This window comes from Homarus americanus, unplaced genomic scaffold (genome assembly GCF_018991925.1).
Source record: "Homarus americanus isolate GMGI-L3 unplaced genomic scaffold, GMGI_Hamer_2.0 scaffold41366, whole genome shotgun sequence".
In the NCBI taxonomy this organism is placed as follows: domain Eukaryota; kingdom Metazoa; phylum Arthropoda; class Malacostraca; order Decapoda; family Nephropidae; genus Homarus; species Homarus americanus.
In genome coordinates, this window is record NW_024723541.1 from 5,431,902 (window position 1) to 5,446,643 (window position 14,742).

Consider the following 14,742-nt stretch of genomic DNA (forward strand, 5'->3'; position numbering starts at 1 on the left):
CCTCATTTCTAAATCCTAGGTTAGCAGTTAGCCAACAAACTCTGTAATATATATGTAAAACAAAGGGTGTCGTCCCCCTCTGTTTAACTCATTAAACTTCTTTTCAACCCTTCCCCACGACTATATGTTTGTGACTTCTCCATCCCTCATGTCTGGCTGTGCCTTGAGGCCCCAACATGCCTTCCATCCCTTTCACCTTAAAAAGGAGCACAAAAAAAAAAAGGGAGCACAGTGGTGCTCGCTACACAGATGAGAGATCCCTTTCATTATACGGTTGCTTTTTCACCGTGTCATAGGTGGTGGGACGTGTTGTTAGGAGCTCCGCGTTTTCGTCGAAAACAGGGTCTTTCCAGGAGTACCCAGTCTGATTCGTGAGTGACTAGTGAGTGTATTGACCAGTACAATATCTATCTGTGATCCCCCTTAGTAAATAAGTAGATATATTTGTCAATTTACTGTTGAATCTGTGACAACCATGTGAGGTGTAGGCCCACCAAGCTCCCCTCAGTACCGCGGCTTGTAATCTGAGCTTTGTCCACCCCCACCGTCCACCAGGGCCACCCCAGCTGACCACACAACTTGACCGTCTCCCTACTACAATCTTCTACATTACGATTACAGTGTGTAGGGTGTATATGGCACGAGATAGAGATAGGTTATTATTACTTGTAAACATATAGTTGTTTGTTCTTATTGTACTGTATTATTAACTACATGCCCAATGTGTAAACAAAATATTATTTTATATACTACTACAATTATTATTTCCTAAATGTTACTATAAAATGTATTATAGCATCAATAAATAGTGTAGAAAGTACTTATTGGTACCTGTCCCAAAGTGTCTAAGTATTTTGTAATATTACACTGAGCTGAGCTACAGGAAGAGGGTATTTATAGGCACTACAGTACTAGCATTCTCAGTTTAAACGTTGGTCACTGACAGACGCAAGGTAGCCGCTCTTACATCATCCATTTCGTTGCTGCTTTGTGAAGAGTGTATAGACAGAAAAATGTCAATAATTGATTATAATAATGCTTGCTTTAAAGTATTTTCTGCAGTCGCTGAAGATGATGAAAGAGATAATATAGTTCTTGATTGTTCTACTGTTATAGGGACACTAAGTTACCTTATTCACGGTATTGTACAATCATCCCAGGAGGAGAAGAGAATGACCTTTACCGGTAATATACTCCACCATGTGCGTAGACTAATACCTCATCCAGAAGGATTAACTTGTGCAATAGGACTATTAACTGACGTGTCAACTGTGTTGAATGATGAAAAACTTGTAGAGACGTTTACTGACATCAGCGGCAACACCGATTCCACAATGTACTTTTTCCGGGACAAGTTCCATTTCTCCGATGCTGAAGATATGACGCGATCCATTCAACGGATCAATGGACAAGTAGCATTACAGTCGAGGGGAGTCATTTCACCCTTAATTTTCTTGGATCCATCTAAAATAGATGCTGGCATCACTATGGCAACAAGTTCTGTCTTCGGTGAAGGAAAGTGGGGTGATTTAATGGGTGGAAAGAAAGACGACACTAAAACAGTAAATGGTGGATTTTACATATCTCAAGACATATTTGTCAATACATGTATGATGTGTTTCAAAGCGGATTTTGTAGAACTGGGAGCTGACACTGACGGTAGGGGATATATTGTAAGAGAGGGTAATGGTGTTATTCCGGATGTAACTCACGTATGTGTAGACAAAGATCAGTATATGGTTTCCCTGTTTACATCTCCTATACTGAGTACTTTACATTTTGTCCGTTGAATTTCATCTGCCATTTTTCAGACCATTCGAAAAATTTGTTTAGATCTTCCTGTAGTTTTGCAGAGTCCTCGTCAGATTTAATAACATCCTATTTTAGTGTCATCAGCAAATTTGCTTATGTTGCTGTCTATGCAGATAGCTATGTCGTTTATGTATATAATAAATAATAATGGTCAAGTACTGAGCCTTGGGAACTCCACTTGTGGCGTGCTCAATGGGCTTAGTGCCATTAATGCTCACTTGCTGTTTCCTGTCTTGTAACCGACCGTGACACCCCCTCTCTCAGCTGCCTCTTTAAACTGTCAAAGTTTGCCCTTCTGAAATCTGGTACTTTAGTGGAATTTTCCTTACGTCTGCCCACGAAAATCTAACTGGAATCTAATTTCTTTGTGATCGCTGTTTGCAAGTTCATTCGTTACCTCGACATTGCTAATGAGGTTTTCTCTGTTTGACAGAACTAAATCGAGTATATTATTACCCCGGGTGGGTTTGGTTAAATAAATCAAAAATTGTAATGTACACATACATACATTATATATGTATGTACACCCCTTCATAACAAATATTTTGGATTTTTAAGCTAAACAGCTATTAAATTGCCGATTAATACTTAATTGTACAAACTTTATTAAAGTTGTCGTCGATGTATTTGTGCCAAGAGTCATTTTGTCTGCCGACTAAACCTTAGTGGATAGTTTCCACTATATAGCGTAATATATACATATATATATATATATATATATATATATATATATATATATATATATATATATATATATATATATATATATATATATATATATATATATATATATATATATATATATATATATATATATATATATATATATATATATATATATATATATATACTCTATTCAGAGATAGTGAAGAAAACAAATTAAGGGAGATAGTAGTGACTAGTAACGATGTTAGTAAGCAAATAGACAAACTAAAGCCTAATAAGTCACCTGGTCCCGATGAGATATTTGCCAGAGTATTAAAGGAATGTAAGGAAGAGCTTAGTATGCCCTTAGCAAAGTTGTTTAACATGTCCTTAAAAATAGGTGTAGTACCAGAATCCTGGAGGATAGCGAATGTAATACCGATTTTCAAGAAGGGGGATAGATCACTCTCCTCTAACTACCGCCCAATCAGTCTAACATCAATAGTAGGCAAATTACTGGAAGCAATCATCTCAAACTCTATTCGAAATCACCTGGAGAAGCACAGATTGATCAATGATTCCCAGCATGGCTTCACAAGCGGACGCTCTTGCCTAACTAATCTATTAACATTCTTTTCATCAGCTTTCGAATCGGTGGACGAGGGGCACAATTATGATGTGGTATATCTCGACTTTAGCAAAGCCTTCGACAGAGTCCCCCACGAAAGACTAATTAGAAATGTAGAAGCACATGGCATCAAAGGAGACATCCTTAAATGGATTAGGGCGTGGTTATAGGACAGGAAACAGGGAGTGAGCATTAACGGCACTAAGTGCCATTGGAGCAACGTCACAAGTGGTGTTCCCCAAGGCTCAGTACTTGGACCATTATTATTTATTATATACATAAACGACATAGATATCGGCATAGACAGCAACATAAGTAAATTTGCTGATGACACTAAAATAGGACGTGTTATTAAATCTGACGAGGACTCGGCAAAACTACAGGAAGATCTAAACAAATTTTTCGAATGGTCTGAAAAATGGCAGATGAAATTCAACGTCGACAAATGTAAAGTACTCAGTATAGGAGATGTAAACAGGGAAACCAGATACCAGATGAACAACGATGCCATAGAGAAATCCGACTGCGAGAGAGATTTAGGAGTAATGATAAGTAGGAACCTTAAACCAAGTAAACAATGTGTTTTTGCTCGTAACAAGGCTAATAAAGTACTTGGGTTCATACAAAGGAGTGTTAGTTACAAGACTAGCGAGGTCATCGTAAAACTGTATCTTGCTCTTGTGAGACCACACCTGGACTACGCAGTTCAGTTCTGGTCACCGTATTACAGAATGGATATAGAATCCTTGGAAAGAATTCAGAGGAGAATGACAAGACTAATCCCGGGCATTAGGAACCTTGAATATAGAGACAGGCTAAAGCATCTTAATTTGCACTCCCTCGAGAGACGTAGAGCGAGGGGCGACCTGATAGAGGTGTATAAGTGGAAGGCAGGGCTAAACAAAGGGGACATTACAAAGGTACTCAAACTATCCAACCAGGAGCGAACTCGTAACAATGGTTTTAAATTAGATAAATTTAGATTTAGGCGTGAAATCGGTAAACACTGGTTTGGAAACAGAGTAGTGGATGAATGGAACAAGTTACCAAATATCATCATTAACTCGAATACGCTGAATAGCTTCAAACATAGGTTGGATGCTTATATGAGCAATAGGGGTTGGGTGTAAACGGGACTGCCCAGTATGGGCCAATAGGCCCGCTGCAGTTTCCTCCATTCTTATGTTCTTATGTTCTTATATACATATGAGTGAGAGAGAGAGAGAGAGAGAGAGAGAGAGAGAGCGAACCAATGCTGGTGATAGGGTTGTGACTCACGGGTGGTGGCGGTGACTCATGCGCGGAAGGTCAATTAACCGATGCAGGGAAGGTAGTAAAGGCGAGGTGAGTCATGGCATGAGTCACCAGGTGTGCTTTGTGACAGGTTCTCATGAGTCTGGTGAGACGTGTTGGATCATGCGCGTGTTGATCGTGGTCGGTCCAGCTACTGCGACTTCTACTAGTCTGGTTATCACCGTTGAGAACTACCAAATGTAAATTTGTGTGCGTAGTGTTTGTCTGCGTACATGGGAATCTTCTTGTATACTTGGTTCGTATTTGGGATACCTGTACGCTAACGTGGAAAAATTATTACGTACTATAAAACCTGTGGGTGTGTATTTGTAAAAGCTAAAGGTGTTGTCTCCTGGATGAACATTGGATAAAATAAGGTTGAAGGACGAGTTAATAATAGCACCACTTGTTATGTGGCGTTATATTTTTGTGGTCGCATAAGACAGTAAAGAAGATGATAATTATGATCATTTGTAACTTTAACTAGAGAGAAGAGAACTGCTATCAGGAGGTAAGTTTAGTTTTCGTATTGGCCGTTCTTTTTAGTTATGGTGAACTTGGAAGAAACTAACATACGACCCTTTGCTAATCTTACTAAACCATGAGAGGTGAGTATATCAACGTGTTTAATAAAGATGATATACGCTAACTCTTGTCTCTATAATACTCTCAGTTGCAGGGCTTCAGTTGTAAACCGAGAAATGTAATTTAATTACTGATTTTTTTCTTCAGTGAATTAATGAGAGTACATCATCTGGTTGTGTGCTTGTCTGTTTTGAATCATGTTGCTTATACAGTAAGAATATTCTGCTTTATACTAAAAGTTCACATATGAGACTGCAGACTGAATTCTGAGCGGGTACTAACCTTATGTGCCCTTTCTAAGAGTGGTCATTTCCCTCATTAACGTTTAGTCATAAAAATATACTGTTTTCGTACTTGTTCCTTATTGTTACTGAAAATGTTTATATGGCGCAACTCTAATGACGGAATTGATCATTAACTTTAAACCAGACGCCTCATCATAACTTCCTCATTTATTACAAGTCTTTCTTCGAGACGTGACGCTAAATAATATCCTAGTGAAATTACTAAAAATAACTTATCGTAATGTACAGTCTCACCCGAAAGTTCGTTAACTCTCCAAACCAGCTATTGCTGCACTGCCTGCTTCAGATGTTTGAAACTGTCTCGGTACCAACCAGAACATGAAACCGATACGAATGAATCTAAGGTTCGAAGTAACAGACTTTAGGTTCATACATCTGAAGCAGGCAGTGCAGCAATAGCTGGCTGGGAGAGTTAACCAGGGTGAGACTGTACAGTACAGTCATGGAAAAAAAAGTCCTATTCGTCCTCCGTACCAACCAAGAAGCCTGTGACTCAGAAACCTGCGAATTGGAGACACCACACCACCCAGTGCGATGGGCCTAACACTGTGTGATGAGACAGTCTGGTTCACTGGTTCAAAGGTCTCAGGTCGGAGGAATGGAAAAACTTCATTCGTGAACGTACAGTACTTTGTTCAAAAACCACAACCCATGTTTTGATGTTTTCTAACTAGATTAACATTTTGGTGCAGGTATTCACACACTACCAGGCTCCACACTTACTACCAGGAGCCACACACACACCAGGCACCAGACACACTACCAGGCACCACACATACTACCAGGCACCACACAACCACCACACGCACCACACACACACTACCACGCACCACACACACACACTACCAGGCAACACACACACACCACCAGGCACCACACACTACCAGGCACCAGACACACCACCAGGCACCACACACACACCACCAGGCACCACACATACACACCAGGCACCACACACTACCAGGCACCAGACACACTACCAGGCACCACACATACCTACCGGGCATCACACACTACCAGGCACCACCACACTCACCAGGCACCACACATACTACCAGGCACCACACACACCGCCAAGGCACCACACATACCACCAGGCATCACACACTCACCAGGCACCAGACACACCACCAGGCACCACACATACTATCAGGCACCACACGAACTTCCAGGCATCACACACTACCAGGCACCAGACACACTACCAGGCACCACACACACTACCAGGAAACACACACACACTACCAGGCACCACACACACTACCAGGCACCACACACACACTACCAGGCACCACACATACTACCAGGCACCACACACACCAACACCACACACACACTACCAGGCACCACACACCAGGCACCACACATACTACCAGGCACCACATACTACACAGGCACACACACACAGGCAACACACACACTACCAGGCACCACACACACTACCAGGAAACACACACACAACCAGGCACCACACACACCACCAGGCACTACACATACTACCAGACAACACACACACCACCAGGCACCACACATACCACGAGGCACCACACACACTACCAGGAAACACACACACTACCAGGCACCACACACAATACCAGGCACCACACACACTACCAGGCACCACACACACTACCAGGCACCATACATACTACCAGGCACCACACATACTACCAGGCACCACACATACCAGGCACCACACACACTACCGAGCCACACACACACCACCAGGCACCACACATACTCAGGGCCAACTCACAGGCACCAGGCACACATACTCCAGGCCACACACACTACCAGGCACCACACACACACCGGAAACACACACACAACCAGGCACCACACACTACCAGGCACCACACATACTACCAGGCAGCACACACACTACCAGGCACCACACATACTACCAGGCACCACACATACTACCAGGCACCACACACACTACCAGGCACCACACACACTACCAGGAAACACACACACAACCAGGCACCACACACACTACCAGGCACTACACATACTACCAGGCACACCAAGCACCACACATACCAGGCACCACACACACACTGCCGGGAAACACACACACTACCAGGCACCACACACTACCAGGCACCACACACACTACCAGGCACCACACATACTACCAGGCACCACACACACAACCAGGCACCATACATACTGGGCACCACACACTACCAGGCACCACACACATCTACCAGGCACCACACATACTGGGCACACAACTGCGGAACACGGGCACCACACATGCTACCAGGCACCACACATGCTACCAGGCAACACACACACTACCAGGCACCACACACACTACCAGGCACCACACACTGCCAGAAACACACAGCCAGGCCACACACACTACCAGGCACTACACATGCTACCAGGCCACACACTACCAGGCACCACACATGCACCAGGCACCACACACCACCAGGCACCACACACTGCCAGGCACCACACATACTACCAGGCACCACACACTCGGGCACCACAGCTCAGGGCACCACACATGCTACCAGGCACCACACATGCTACCAGGGCACCACACACACTACCAGGCACCACCACATGCTGCCCGGGTAACACACACACTGCCCGGGCACCACACACACTACCAGGCTACATGCTACCAGGCAACACACACACTGCAGGACACACACACACTACCAGGGCCACACATACTGCCAGGCAACACACACACTGCCAGGCACCACACATACTACCAGGCACCACACACTACCAGGCACCACATGCACCCAGGCACCACACACACTACCAGGCACCACACACACTACCAGGCACCACACACACTACCAGGCACCACACACTGCAGGGCACCACACACACACTACCAGGCACCACACACACTACCAGGCACCACACACACTACCAGGCACCACACACACTGCCAGGCGCCACTCAGGCAGCACACACACTGCAGGCACCACACACTGCCAGGCAACACACACTGGGCACCACACACTACCAGGCACCACACACACTGCAGGCACCACACATGCTACCAGGCACCACACACCCAACCAGGCATACATACTACCAGGCACCACACTGCCAGGCACCACATGCTACCAGGCACCACACATACTACCAGGCACCACACACTGCAGGCACCACACACACTACCAGGCACCACACATACTACCAGGCACCACACACACTGCCAGGTACACACACACTACCCGGGCTTTCACACACTACCAGGCACCACACACTGCCAGGCACACAACCAGGCCACACACACTGCAGGCACTACACACACTGCCGGGCACCACACACTGCGGCAACACACACTACCAGGCACCACACACACTACCGGGCGCCACACACACTACCAGGCACCACACCGGTGCCACACACACTACCAGGCACCACACCGGTGCCAGACGCACTACCAGGCTCACACACTGCAGGAACCAGACACACTACCAGGTACCACACACACTACCAGGCACCACACACTACCAGGGCACCACACACACTACCGGGCACCACACACTGCCAGGCACCACACACACACTGCCGGAGCACACACACACTGCCAGGCGCCACACACACTGCCAGGCACCACACACACTACCAGGCACCACACATACTGCCAGGCACCACACACACTACCGGCACCACACACACTACCAGGCACCACACACTACCAGGCACCACACACACTACACCAGGCTGCACACCATCGGCACCACACACTACCAGGCACCACACACACTGCCAGGCACCACACACACTGCCAGGCGCCACACACACTACCAGGCACCACACACACACCAGGCTACACTACCAGGCACCACACACACTACCAGGCACCCACCTACCAGGCACCCCACACTACAGGCGCACGCCTGCCAGGCAACACACTACCAGGCACCACACATGCTACCAGGCACCACACACACTACCAGGCACCACACACGCACTACCAGACTCCCCATGCCACTGCCTGGCACCACACACTATGGCTCACACTCTCCCACTCCAGGCACCACACACTACCAGGCACCACCACATACTACCGGCTAACACACACTGCAGGCACCACCACAGCTACCAGGCACCACCCACACTACCAGGCAACACACTGCCACACTACCAGGCACCACACATGCTACCAGGCACCACACACACGCACCAGGCACACACATCTACAGGCAACACACACTACCAGGCACCGACACAGGCACCCCTACCAGGCACCCACACACGCCTGCAGGCACCACACACGCACCAGGCCACACACGCTACCAGGCACACACACACTACCAGGCTCTACACACTACCAGGCATCCCCACACACTACCAGGCACCACACGCACTTACACTGGACGCCACACACTACCAGGCAACCCACACACTACTGGGCTCCACACACGGCCACTACCAGGCAACACACACACTACCAGGCACCACACTACCAGGCACCACACACTACCAAACACCACCACCACGGGCACCACACACACTCAGGCGCCACCACACACTACCAGGCACCACCACCCACACTACCAGGCACCACACACACTACCAGGCACCACACACACTACCAGGCACCACCTACCAGGCACCACACACTACCAGGCACCAAACACTACCAGGCACCACACACTCAGCTCACCAGGCCACCAACACACACTACCAGGCACCCACACAACCAGGCACCACACACTACCAGGCACACACACTGCAGACCTATAACACCACGCCACCACACACGCCACACTACCAGGCACCAGACACACACTACCAGGCAACCACTACCAGACGCCACCGCACCACGCGCGCCACACACACCGCTCCAGACGCCACCACTGCCACCTCCGGCCCCCACTACCCCAGGCACCACACAGCCGGCCCCACTACGCAGGCAACACACCACACCAGGCACACCACTACCAGGTATCACACTACCAGGCCACACACTGCCAGGCGACACACACACTGCGCCAGACCACACACTACCAGGCACCACACACACCACCACCGGGCACCCACACTCACCAGGCACCACACACGTACTGCAGCACACCACCCCCGGCACCACCAGGTGCCAGACACTACAGGCACCACACACACTACCAGGCACCACGCACACACACTACCAGGCGCCTCCAGGCACCACACTACCAGGCACCACACACCACACCTGCCAGGCCCCCACCGGCCACCTGCGACCACACACACTACCAGGCACCACACACACACCACCAGGCACCACACACACTACCAGGCACCACACACACCACCAGGCACCACACACACCACCAGGCACCACACACACACCACCAGGCACCACACACACCAGGCACCACACACACCACCAGGCACCACACACACCACCAGGCACCAACACACACCAAGGCAACACACACCACCAGGCACCACACACACTACGGCAACACACACACTACCAGGCACCACACACACTACCAGGCAACACACACACTACCAGGCACCACACACACTACCAGGCACCACACACACCACCAGGCACCATACATACTACCAGGTAACACACACAACTACCAGGCACCACACACACTACCAGGCAACACACACACACACTACCAGGCACCACACACACACCACAGCACCACACACACACCAGGCACCACACACACTACCAGGCACCATACATACTACCAGGTAACACACACACTACACAGGCACCACACACACCACCAGGCACCACACACACACCAGGCACCACACACACCACCAGGCACCACACACACACCACCAGGCACCACACACACTACCAGGCACCACACACACTACCAGGCACCACACACACTACCAGGCACCACACATACTACCAGGCACCACACACACACCAGGCACCACACACACTACCAGGCACCATACATACTTCCAGGTAACACACACACTACCAGGCACCACACACACTACCAGGCACCACACACACTACCAGCACCACACACACCACAGGCAACGCACACACAACAGGCACCACACACACACCAGGCACCACACAGACACAGTATCAGGAGCCAGACACAGACACAGTATCAGGGGCCAGACACAGACACAGTATCAGGAGCCAGACACAGACACAGTATCAGGGCCAGACACAGACACAGTATCAGGGACCAGACACAGACACAGCATCAGGAGCCAGACACAGACACAGTATCAGGAGCTAGACACAGACACAGTATCAGGGCCAGACACAGACACAGTATCAGGAGCCAGACACAGACACAGTATCAGGGTCAGACACAGACAGTGTCAGGACCAGACACAGACACAGTATCAGGAGCCAGACACAGACACAGTATCAGGAGCTAGACACAGACACAGTATCAGGGACCAGACACAGACACAGTATCAGGGACCAGACACAGACACAGTATCAGGAGCCAGACACAGACACAGTATCAGGAGCCAGACACAGACACAGTATCAGGGGCCAGACACAGACACAGTATCAGGACCAGACACAGACACATTATCAGGAGCCAGACACAGACACAGTATCAGGACCAGACACAGACACAGTATCAGGAGCCAGACACAGACACAGTATCAGGGGCCAGACACAGACACAGTATCAGGACCAGACACAGACACAGTATCAGGAGCCAGACACAGACACAGTATCAGGAGCCAGACACAGACACAGTATCAGGACCAGACACAGACACAGCATCAGGAGCCAGACACAGACACATTATCAGGGCCAGACACATTATCAGGGGCCAGACACAGTATCAGGAGCCAGACACAGACACATTATCAGGGGCCAGACGCAAACACAGTATCATGGGCCAGACACGACACGGTATCATGGGCAAGACACAGACTGGTATCATGGGCCAGACACAGACACAGTATCAGGAGCTAGACACAGACACAGTCGAGAGAAGGACACACATTATCAGGGCCAGACATTATCAGGGCTAGACACAGTATCAGGAGCCAGACACAGACACATTATCAGGGGCCAGACGCAAACACCGTATCATGGGCCAGACACAGGCACAGTATCTTGGCGCCGTCTGGTATTGGCGTCAGAAGTAGTGTCACTAAGTTTCACCTTCGATCAATAGCTGTAGAAATTGTTACTTTCAACGTGGTGAGCGTGTGTGAGGGATGGAGCTGATGTGTGTGTGTGTGTGTGTGTGTGTGACTGTCTATGTGTGTGAGAGTGTTTCTGTGAGTGTCTACAGTATGTGTGTGAGGGTGTGTCTGTGTAATAATAATAATAATAATAATAAAATAATAATAATAATAATAATAATAATAATAATAATAATAATAATAATAAATAATAATAATAATAATAATAATAATAATAATAATAATAATGATAATAATAATAATAATAATAATAATAATAATAATAATAATGATAATAATAATAATAATGATAATAATAATAATAATAATAATAATAATAATAATAATATAATAATAATAATAATAATAATAATAATAATAATAATAATAATAATAATAATAATAATAATAATAATAATAATAATAATAATAATAATAATAATAATAATAATAATAATAATAATAATAATAATAATAATAATAATAATAATAATAATAATTAACGGTTTATTGAAAGAGCATGGCAGCCGAAGGCTGAAAATATACAGTTGCATAATTGGGGAATGGTTCTCTTGATTTACAAATAACATACAAGTAACATAAGTTATACAAATTTGGTATATAATGACTTGGTGGGGAGAAGGTCATACTACAAGGAATTTCAACATGACAGTGCAAAAAGGTAAGATTTACTGGAAGTGAATACACTGGTTGATTTCATGTTATTGATCATTTTTACAATGGTTGGGACTGGACTGTTCTTATAGCAATCAGTACGAGCTCGCACGGGCTGGATACGGTTGTGGTGTCGCAGAGAAATTCGCGGACGAGGGATCTTGGATATAAGTAGGAGACAGTGTCAAGGATGCTGGAGAAGCTTCTCCCCAAATTTGGAGTTGAAGTCGTGGTGATGGTCTGAGAGAGCCGAGAGGGTCAGTGTGCTGAGCGCTTCTTCATTTATGGAGTAGGAAGGGGAGAGAATAATCTTGCATGCCCTCTTTTGCACTTTTTCTAGGTGTTTACGTTGTGTGGTATTTAGGGAGGAAAACCAGGTAGGGGAGGCATAGGTGAGCTTAGGAAGTATGAATGTTGAGTAAACACTGAGGAGCTCAGGCACAGGAACTCCGAGGGACTTGAGTCGGCGGAGGAGGTGGAGACGGAAACTGGAGGATTTGACAACTTCACTGACGTGTGTTTTCCAATGTAGCTTGTTGTCTATAGTGACGCCGAGGAGCTTAGTGGAGTCTACAACGTGGAGTGTGTTGGGGCCTAAAGTAATGGAAGGGGGTGGGACAACGTCGGGGGAGAGGTTGAAGTGCATAATCACGGTCTTGGTATAGTTGATGGTGACGTGGTTGTTGGTGGCCCAATTTTAGAGACTGTTCAATAAATCCTGGGGGGCGGTATAGTCAGGAGCAGAGTTGTTTACACTGATCCTAATGGTGGAGTCATCGACGTATTTCCAGCAAGCAGGTTTCTCTTAGGGCATCATTGGTAAGCATTTGGTAAGCATAAGGAAGCAGATCAGTCCCATCTTGGTGCCTTGGGGGAAGCCACAGGTGAGTGACTAAAAAGTGGAGATAGCCCCTAGGAAGCGTACGGCTTGGCGTCGGTCACTAAGGAAGCCTGTAAGCCATGGTATAAGACATTCTTCGAAACCCGAGGTCGATAGCTTTTTTGATGATGAAATCGTGGTCGACTTGGTCAAATGCTTTGGTGAAGTCAATGAAGGCGACAGCCACAGATGTTTTTCGTTTTTCCAGGCGGCGGTACATGAAGTCGAGTAAGCTGTTAAGACAGTGAGCAGTGGAGGAAGTTTTCATATTGCCAAATTGCTGAGGATCTATGGCGCCTGCAATATCAGCATAAGCACAATCAAACCCCAAACTTTCACAGATTAAGCTGGGTATTGGGGTGATTGCAATGGGTCGTGACACATATGAAGTGTTCCAGTCAGCTAGGCATCTTGACTGACTGAGGGAAACATTGATGGTGGAATAAAGGGGTTTAGCTAGTTCCGGGTAGAACTCCTTGTAGAGTTTCATTGGTAAGTCAATGGGGGTGGTGGAGCACTTAACTTCAGTTTGTCCAGACGTTTTGCTTCTTCAAGGTCTTCTACTAAGTCAGTGGGAAAGGGGGCTGGTAGGTAAGCAGGGAGACTGGTTGTGTCAAGCCGGGGGAGCGTGTGGCAAATAGTTGCGAAATGGTTGTTTGATTGCTCAGCTACGTCAACATTAGTAAGATGGCTAAGGAAGGGGAGGGGGTGTGTCTTATTGTTTAGTCCACAGAGTTCTTTAAGCTTACCATACCACTGGCTGTTCTTGGTCTGTTCAGGTGTTGCAATTTGGTTGGGTAGTGAGA

The 14,742-nt window shown here is 47.1% G+C and overlaps 1 protein-coding gene across 2 annotated transcripts in view; it reads left to right on the forward strand.

The window, feature by feature from the left end:
* The first annotated feature begins 4,474 nt into the window (after positions 1-4,474).
* Positions 4,475-14,742, forward strand: part of LOC121863602 (BTB/POZ domain-containing protein 6-A-like) — an 81,539-nt gene continuing 71,271 nt past the window's right edge. Inside the window, exon 1 of one of the 2 annotated variants that reach the window (XM_042362331.1) lies at positions 4,475-4,578. The gene's annotated coding sequence lies outside the window, so the exon portion shown is untranslated. Of the gene's footprint in view, positions 4,890-14,742 lie in introns of both variants that reach the window. The other variant, XM_042362329.1, reaches the window with a different exon arrangement.